Raw genomic sequence first — 7048 nt, 5'->3', positions numbered from 1 at the left:
AAAACCAGACACACATCCTTCTGGCCTCTTCATTTCAGCCTCCTCTTCTCCATGGAACAATCACACGGGCACAGAAGGGGCGGGTCTCCCCTTCCTTGCCTCCCTCAGCTCAGGACTTCATGGCAATCTAATCTTCTCCTCTATCCTGGGGTGGCCTTCACCCTGCTCCTTCCCTGAGGCCATGATAGATAGAGCAGGCAGACAACAGCAACACTTCCAACAACTTGCCAATCAATAGTGGAAGATCCGCAAATATTATCCTGCTTTCAACTGCTTTTCCAAACATTTCCCAGTGCTCAGCAGAACAAAGGGTTGCTATTCAACAGTCACCACCTTCCTGAGAAGGCAGTCAGGGTTAGAAATGACAATTTTTTCATACATTGTGAAGATTACATACAGGAGTGATGATTACCATGTTAATGATTCATTTAGTCCGCCATGGAAGAGAGGGAAAATACAAACAATGCAATTAAGAAACGCACTCGGCGTTGGCTTATAAGCTACCGTCTCAATGAGGCATGGCAGAAACCCGCCTCTCAAACTCAGTCCCCGCAGTCACAATCTCCTGCACTCTCCTTCCCTTAGATCTACCCAAGATACTCGTTTTCATTCAATTTCCCCCACCAAACAACTCATCGCAGAAATGGAAACAAAAACAACATTGAAGTACCAACTTCACCTATTCTGACAAAACACATGAAGTGATGATCATATTCAGCGCGTGAACCCGTTGACGACAACTTGGCAGTGAGCTGCCGGAGCTATTAAACAATGTTCATCCCCTTTGACCTAGAATTTATCCTACAGACATAATTCCTGAAAGGAGAAACTGTCACACCCATGTTCATTGTGGTGATATCTCTAATAGCTCCAAATTGGTAACCTCAGAACCAAATGACAGGGGAAAGGTGAGGGAAAATACAGTCCTTTGAAGCAGTGTAATATTATGCAGTCATTAAAACTGACGGGAAGATTAGGCAGCAACATCAAAAGTGCTTGTAATTTAATGTTCAGCATAAAAAGGCAGAATACCAAATTGTCTCCCTGCAAGTTCTCCCAGACCCCCCAACAGCCCGCGTTAACCAGTTCCTGACCAGTCTGGTCTTTCCTCCCTATCTTCCTGTCTAGCCCAGTTCAGGCCTCATCCTTGCTAGCATGCATGCAATGGAATTTCTCATTTTCTGTCTACATGTCCACCTCTGGCCCTAGATGATGCATTTTAGGAGGAAAGGCACTCTGTTTTCTCTCTCCTGCTGCTTGACCTTAAAAAATGCTTAATAAATGTTTATTGAATTAAAGAATCAATGACAGTAACTGACTACTGTTTACTGAGCACTTACTATGTGGCAGGCATTGTGGTCAGCATTTCCCATGCATTATGTCACGTTATTTTATTCTGAGATAATCTTTTGAAGTTGATACTATTATTATCCCCATCGTACAGATGAGAAATTGGAGTTCAGAGAAGTTGTCACACGTTCAAGGCCATGCATTTGATAAGGAAAGGAGACAGAACTTGAATCCAGCTCTGTCTGACTTCTGAGCCAGTGTTCTATTTATTTTAAGGTACGCAAGTGTGTGTCTCTGTGTGTGTGTATCTATATCATCATAGCATCCACAGAGAACATGGGAAGAAAATCTGGATGATTTACTTGGCTGGCGAGTAGTGAGATGAGGGATAATTTTTTTTTTCTGTTTTGTATACCATTTCTTTAAATGTTAGGGTGGCCTGAAAAGAGAGGAATACACTGAAGTTTCCAAGCCCTTGTAGGGTTGAGTCTGGGTAACCTGAATATCTTAAAGGGAGATACCACGTTGGTCATTTAAGTCCTTTTCCGCTGTCAGGGCCCAGGAGACATTCAGCTGCAAAGAGCCAGTCATGTGTAAGACCCAGGCCTGTGATGAGAGTCAGGAGAAGAAAGCTTCAGCTGCCCTGTGGCACGATGCTGAGCGAGTCTGGCTCGCCTGCCCACGGCACAGGGGCAAGTATTTGCTCACCACTCCTGCTACTCTGCTCTCGCCGCCTTTGGTGGGAGCTGCCCAGCTGATGTTTCGGGGCGCATCTCATCACTGGGGTGTGAGTGCTGGGCGGAGGCAGGGGCGCATGGAGGATGGAAGCACACTCCATGCCACCCTATCCATGGAAGTCCCAAGGGCTAGAAGGCTGATGTTACCTCTAACTGAGATGAGACAATTCAAAGAAGATATTAATCACAGTGCTTTAAGCTTGCATCTCATTACTGTACCACTCTGCCTGTGTGTCATGAGTTAATATATTTAATAAATCCTGTAATTATCTTGTGAATAGCATAATTATATTGCTTTGGAATTTTTTTTCAGTGTTGAAAGCATACATTTGGCAAATGCAAATGTTTAAAATATATCTCAATTTTCCTAAATTTTGTTTCAGCAGATCTTCATTTTTTAAAAATTTGCTCAGAAATACTGAAAAAATTGAAGTGGCCCAGGGCTGTTTTATTTTCTGAGAAATCCAGGCCCCCGGTGTCTGAGTTCGTATGGTTTGGAGAAGCTTGTAGCTCTTAGTGCATTTTGGACCATTCAGGGTGCTTGCATACGGATCCTATTCTTCATGTTGAAAATAAAATAAGATGAAAAGAAACAAAATTTAGGTTTATAAAAGAGCAGTGGGGAACTTTTATTTTAAAATAGGGATCAAATCCATTCATTTTCATCTGCTTTTTCCTCAAACAGCACTAAAATGACAAAAGAATATAAAAGGTATAGTTTACCAAAAAATAGGAACTCAGATATATCGATTAATTTTATGAAAAGGGACAACATACGGGTGAATAGTAATCAGCTTTGCCAACCAGAGGAAGCTTTAACCTAAGCCTACAAGAGAGAAGTCAGAGGACCCAAAAACATCGCAGGAATTGGATAGCAGGTAGCTTGGAGATGGGGTGAGGAGTGGAGCTGAAAATAATAGGAATGGTTGCAGAAGTAGGAGACAGCAAATACCACCACCACCACCATCACCATCACCACCATCACCACAACCACCACCCGCAGCACCATCAGCACCACCACCATCACCACCATCAACATTACCACCATCACCACAACCACCATCGCTACCACCACCATTACCACCATCACCACAACCACCACCATCACCACCAACATCACCACCACCACCAGCACCACCATCAGCATCACCACCATTCCTTCCCTCAGCTGGTAAATGCAGACAACAAAAGCCTGGACGCTTATCTTTGGGGGAAAGATGAATTGGAGAGACCTTCCTACAGCTCAGGTCAGGTGCAAAAGACTATTTTACAGAGGTATTAGATGTAAGTCTCCATATTGAATACAGAGATCCCTCCTGGGTACCAGGGTAATAACCCCCAGGCAGGAGGTTCAAGGACTCCTCTCTAGGGAAGCTAACTAGCCTTAAGAGCAAAACCAATTCACCACTTTTTTGCACAAGAGTGAAGCTCACCAATCAACAAGCCTCACTGATGAGTTTTCAAACAGCTTTTCAGCTCTTAACCATGAACAGCAGCCAAAGCCTCTGGAGCAAAACAAACAGAAAAGAGGGGAACACAAAAGTGACAGAGATGATGCTGAGGGCAAAAGAAAACTGCCAAGGAACAAGAGGAAGAACAATAGCAACGATATCCTCAGAAAGGCAGGGCTGGCAACCCCATCCCTAAGACAAAAATAAGAGGCTGTATAAATGAAAGGTCAGAGGATAAGAAAGAGCCCTTTTGAAAACGGAGAACAAAATAGGGACTCTAAAGGCCTTTGCCCTCCCAGACGTTAGGGATGATAACACATCAGAAAACTAAGCCCCAGCTTTGGGCAGCAGGGCACCTTGTTCCCGTCAATCTCTGGCAAAGATGCATTTGAAAACTGGTGGATTTGGCTACCAAGTTAGGTCCTGGTATTTATTGTACATCTGTGCAACAATCCTTTAGGTATGAATTATTATCCTCATTTGATACATAGAACCTCAAAAAGATACAGTTTTAGATAGAAACATGAAATAGTCAGTTTTGCAGGTCATTGCAGTTTCTATGGTTCAACCTAATATTTGGTCTAAGGTCACACTACGACGTTTTTGGCCAAAGACAAAAACGTTAAAAGAGAAGACATCATCATCCGGGGGTCTCAAATTGCTGTTTATCTCACGTGGTATCCTTTAACGTAAAAGGAAAAAGAATGTATATTTTGGTAAAGGTTGCCGAAACCCTCTTTCCTAGCTTGTCTGTGGCTGGTTTGCAGCAAAACCATAGCGTTAATGGTGAGTGAGTCCGTGTATGTGTAGGGGGAGGGGCAGGGGTTAGGTGAAGAAATCAAATTATTGCATTGCCCAACGTCACAAAGAGACAGCGTTTGTGTGTTGGTGGGAGTGTGGGTTGGATACAGAAAGCTCTCTGCTGGATTTTTTCTTCAGGTTGACCCTGTATGGAGGTGCAGTTCTTGGTAGAAAAGCACAGCTCTTTCGGTGACAGGCACCAACCAAGGAACTTCCTTTTTTTCTTATGACTGCCCTTGTAAACTGTTAGCTTGACTCCTTTTTCCCGGCTATCTTGGATAAAATCTTTGAGAGGTGGAAATTCAGCCATCGTTTCTTTGGTCACTTATCCTACATAGTAACAAATCTTCCCCAGACACTTATGTTCCCAAGAATAGTCTCATTTCCATAATTAAAATTTCCAGTTTGGATAATTAAAGGAACTCCAAATTTTATTTAAAGTGAAGGTGTGTCTCCTCCCCCAAGTTGGGGTCTGCTTAGGGCCCCTCCCCAGGCCATCTTTGGCTCCTCCAGGTAAAATGGAAGGTGGGGCTGGGTAGAGCTCATTTTTCTATGGTTCCTGGTACCCATGGTCCCTGGCTTTGGTTTCCCCTGGCTCTGGCAGAGGGTTAAGCCTGACTCTTTCTCTCCTGGGTATCCCATGGGTCCTTGAAAACCTTACCATTGGGGGTGTCCCAACGGCAATTACTGTAAGGCACAGATCATCTCTGCTGGCTGGCTGTGTACCAGCTTCACCTCTTATAGACTCCTCATTGGGGTCATTGCATCTGGGTGGCCTTTTTGGACAAAGCCTCCAGCCAGCTCTCTCTTCTGCACGATCCACACACCCATGGGAAATGCTCATGCATTCTCTGCCCCACCAAATGTCTGGAGTGATGGCCGTTCCCAGCTCAGCACCCCTCCGCTCTTCTTTCCCCAGCCCAGCCTGGTCTTGACCACTGACCTCTTGGATGGGGAGCAAACACCAGCCCTATGTGTTCCCCCAAACTCCAGGGGAAAAGGCCAAGCTCTCCAAGTGGTCCTCTGAAGGTCTCAGATGAGAAGGAAGTACTCCCTCCCATCACTTGCCTTGAGGCGGGGCCGAGAGCATTCCGACTTCTCCCAAGAGGGTCTTTCCTTTCAACTTTTTCAGTCTCAACTCTTTGATACCCTCGAGTGGGTGTTGGGCTCAGGGTTACAAAGCTAGATTTTGTCCCCCACCTCTGTAGGTCCTGTGTAGGTGGAGGAGTTCATCATTTTGCGGTAGAATGGGTCCTCCTTTGGTAAATTGACATTCCATCAATGTGCTCCATGAGCAAATATGTGCTTGGTAGGTGTGGGAGTAGAAGAAAAGGCTTGTATATGGGTCTGTTTGTGCCTGTGAGAATATGCAGGGCCGGATGTCTGTACGTAGATACACACTGTGTGTTCGGCGCGTGGAAATGATCTCAGTAGGTGTACGCCTGGTGTGGGCATGCACGCATGTGTGTGTATGTGAAGCGTGTACTTGAGCTATATGTGCACATCCAGATCCCATCTATAAACACCAAACAGTGGGTTTTCCCCGTGGCCTCACATGAGGCAGGCACACTGGGAGGGAACAGCAGTCACAGCTGCCCTTAAGTAGAGCAAGGCACTGGTCTCCCTCCCCTACTGAGGAGACCTAGAACAATGATTTGATTTGCCTTAGAGCAAAAAGCTCCTCTTCTGGTTTTGCCTCTCAGTTGAATGCAAGGGGGAGAGAGCAAGAGATTCCTGCAAAGATTATGGCATTTGTGAAGCAAGCTTATTTCCCCTCCTCTTTGCACGTGAGCCACACGAGCCGTCCATGTGAGTCTTAAGTCCCTGCCATGTGACTCTCATTCTCATGTTGGTGGTGTCACGGAGCAGCTAGAGCCATTGCACCAAGGTTAGTGTGTGTGTGTGTGTGTGTGTGTGTGTGTGTGTGTATGCGCGTGCGCACGCATTTTCGGGGCCTCGGAAGTGCCAATGAACGTCGCTGGAATATGTCTTTCTGGAGAGCCGGGGACCCATTTCCATGGCAACGTACAGAGAAAGCCAGGGACTCGGGGAAAAGTTGCCAGATGCCATGACCAGGGCAGGCTTGCCACAGTGTACAGGAAGGAAAATTCCCAGGTTGAGTGGAGAGGCTGGGAGAGAGGTTCGTGCTCTGCTTGTAAAGAATTTGCTGTGCGCTCTGCCGCATGTCACCGGCAAACTCAGCACCCCAGGGAGAAGTGTTTGCATTTCTCCTATCCTTTCCCCAGAGAATCCAGGAGTCCACCCTGGTACCCTGGGCACACAGCAACCCTGTTAGTAAAGGTGCCAGCTAGAGGGGCTGGCTGTAGACAGGGACTTGACTGCAGAAATGGGGAAAAAACCCGGTCAGTCTCATTGTCCTGGTTGGGCCAGGCCGTGGGATTACCCAGTAAACTCCTCTGGAGTGTTTAGATTTGAGGTGATTAAGACAGTGATGCTCTTTCTTCTAGGAAAGACACAACACAGTGAATCTCAACCACTCATAGACTCTTTTCTTTCTTTCTTTTTTCTTAATTTATTTTTGGCTGAGCTGGGTCTTCTTTGCTGTGTGCAGGCTTCCTCTAGTTGTGGCGAGCGGGGGCTACTCTTTGTTGCGGTGCGCGGGCTTCTCATTGTGGTGGCTTCTCTTATTGCAGAGCTCTGGCTCTAGGTGAGCAGGCTTCAGTAGTTGTGGCACGCGGGCTCTAGAGTGCAGGCTCAGTAGCTGTGGGCTTACTTGCTCCTCGGCATGTGGGGTCTTCCCGGACCAGG

This window comes from Balaenoptera ricei, chromosome 3 (assembly GCF_028023285.1).
Source record: "Balaenoptera ricei isolate mBalRic1 chromosome 3, mBalRic1.hap2, whole genome shotgun sequence".
In the NCBI taxonomy this organism is placed as follows: domain Eukaryota; kingdom Metazoa; phylum Chordata; class Mammalia; order Artiodactyla; family Balaenopteridae; genus Balaenoptera; species Balaenoptera ricei.
This window is presented reverse-complemented; position numbering follows the sequence as displayed.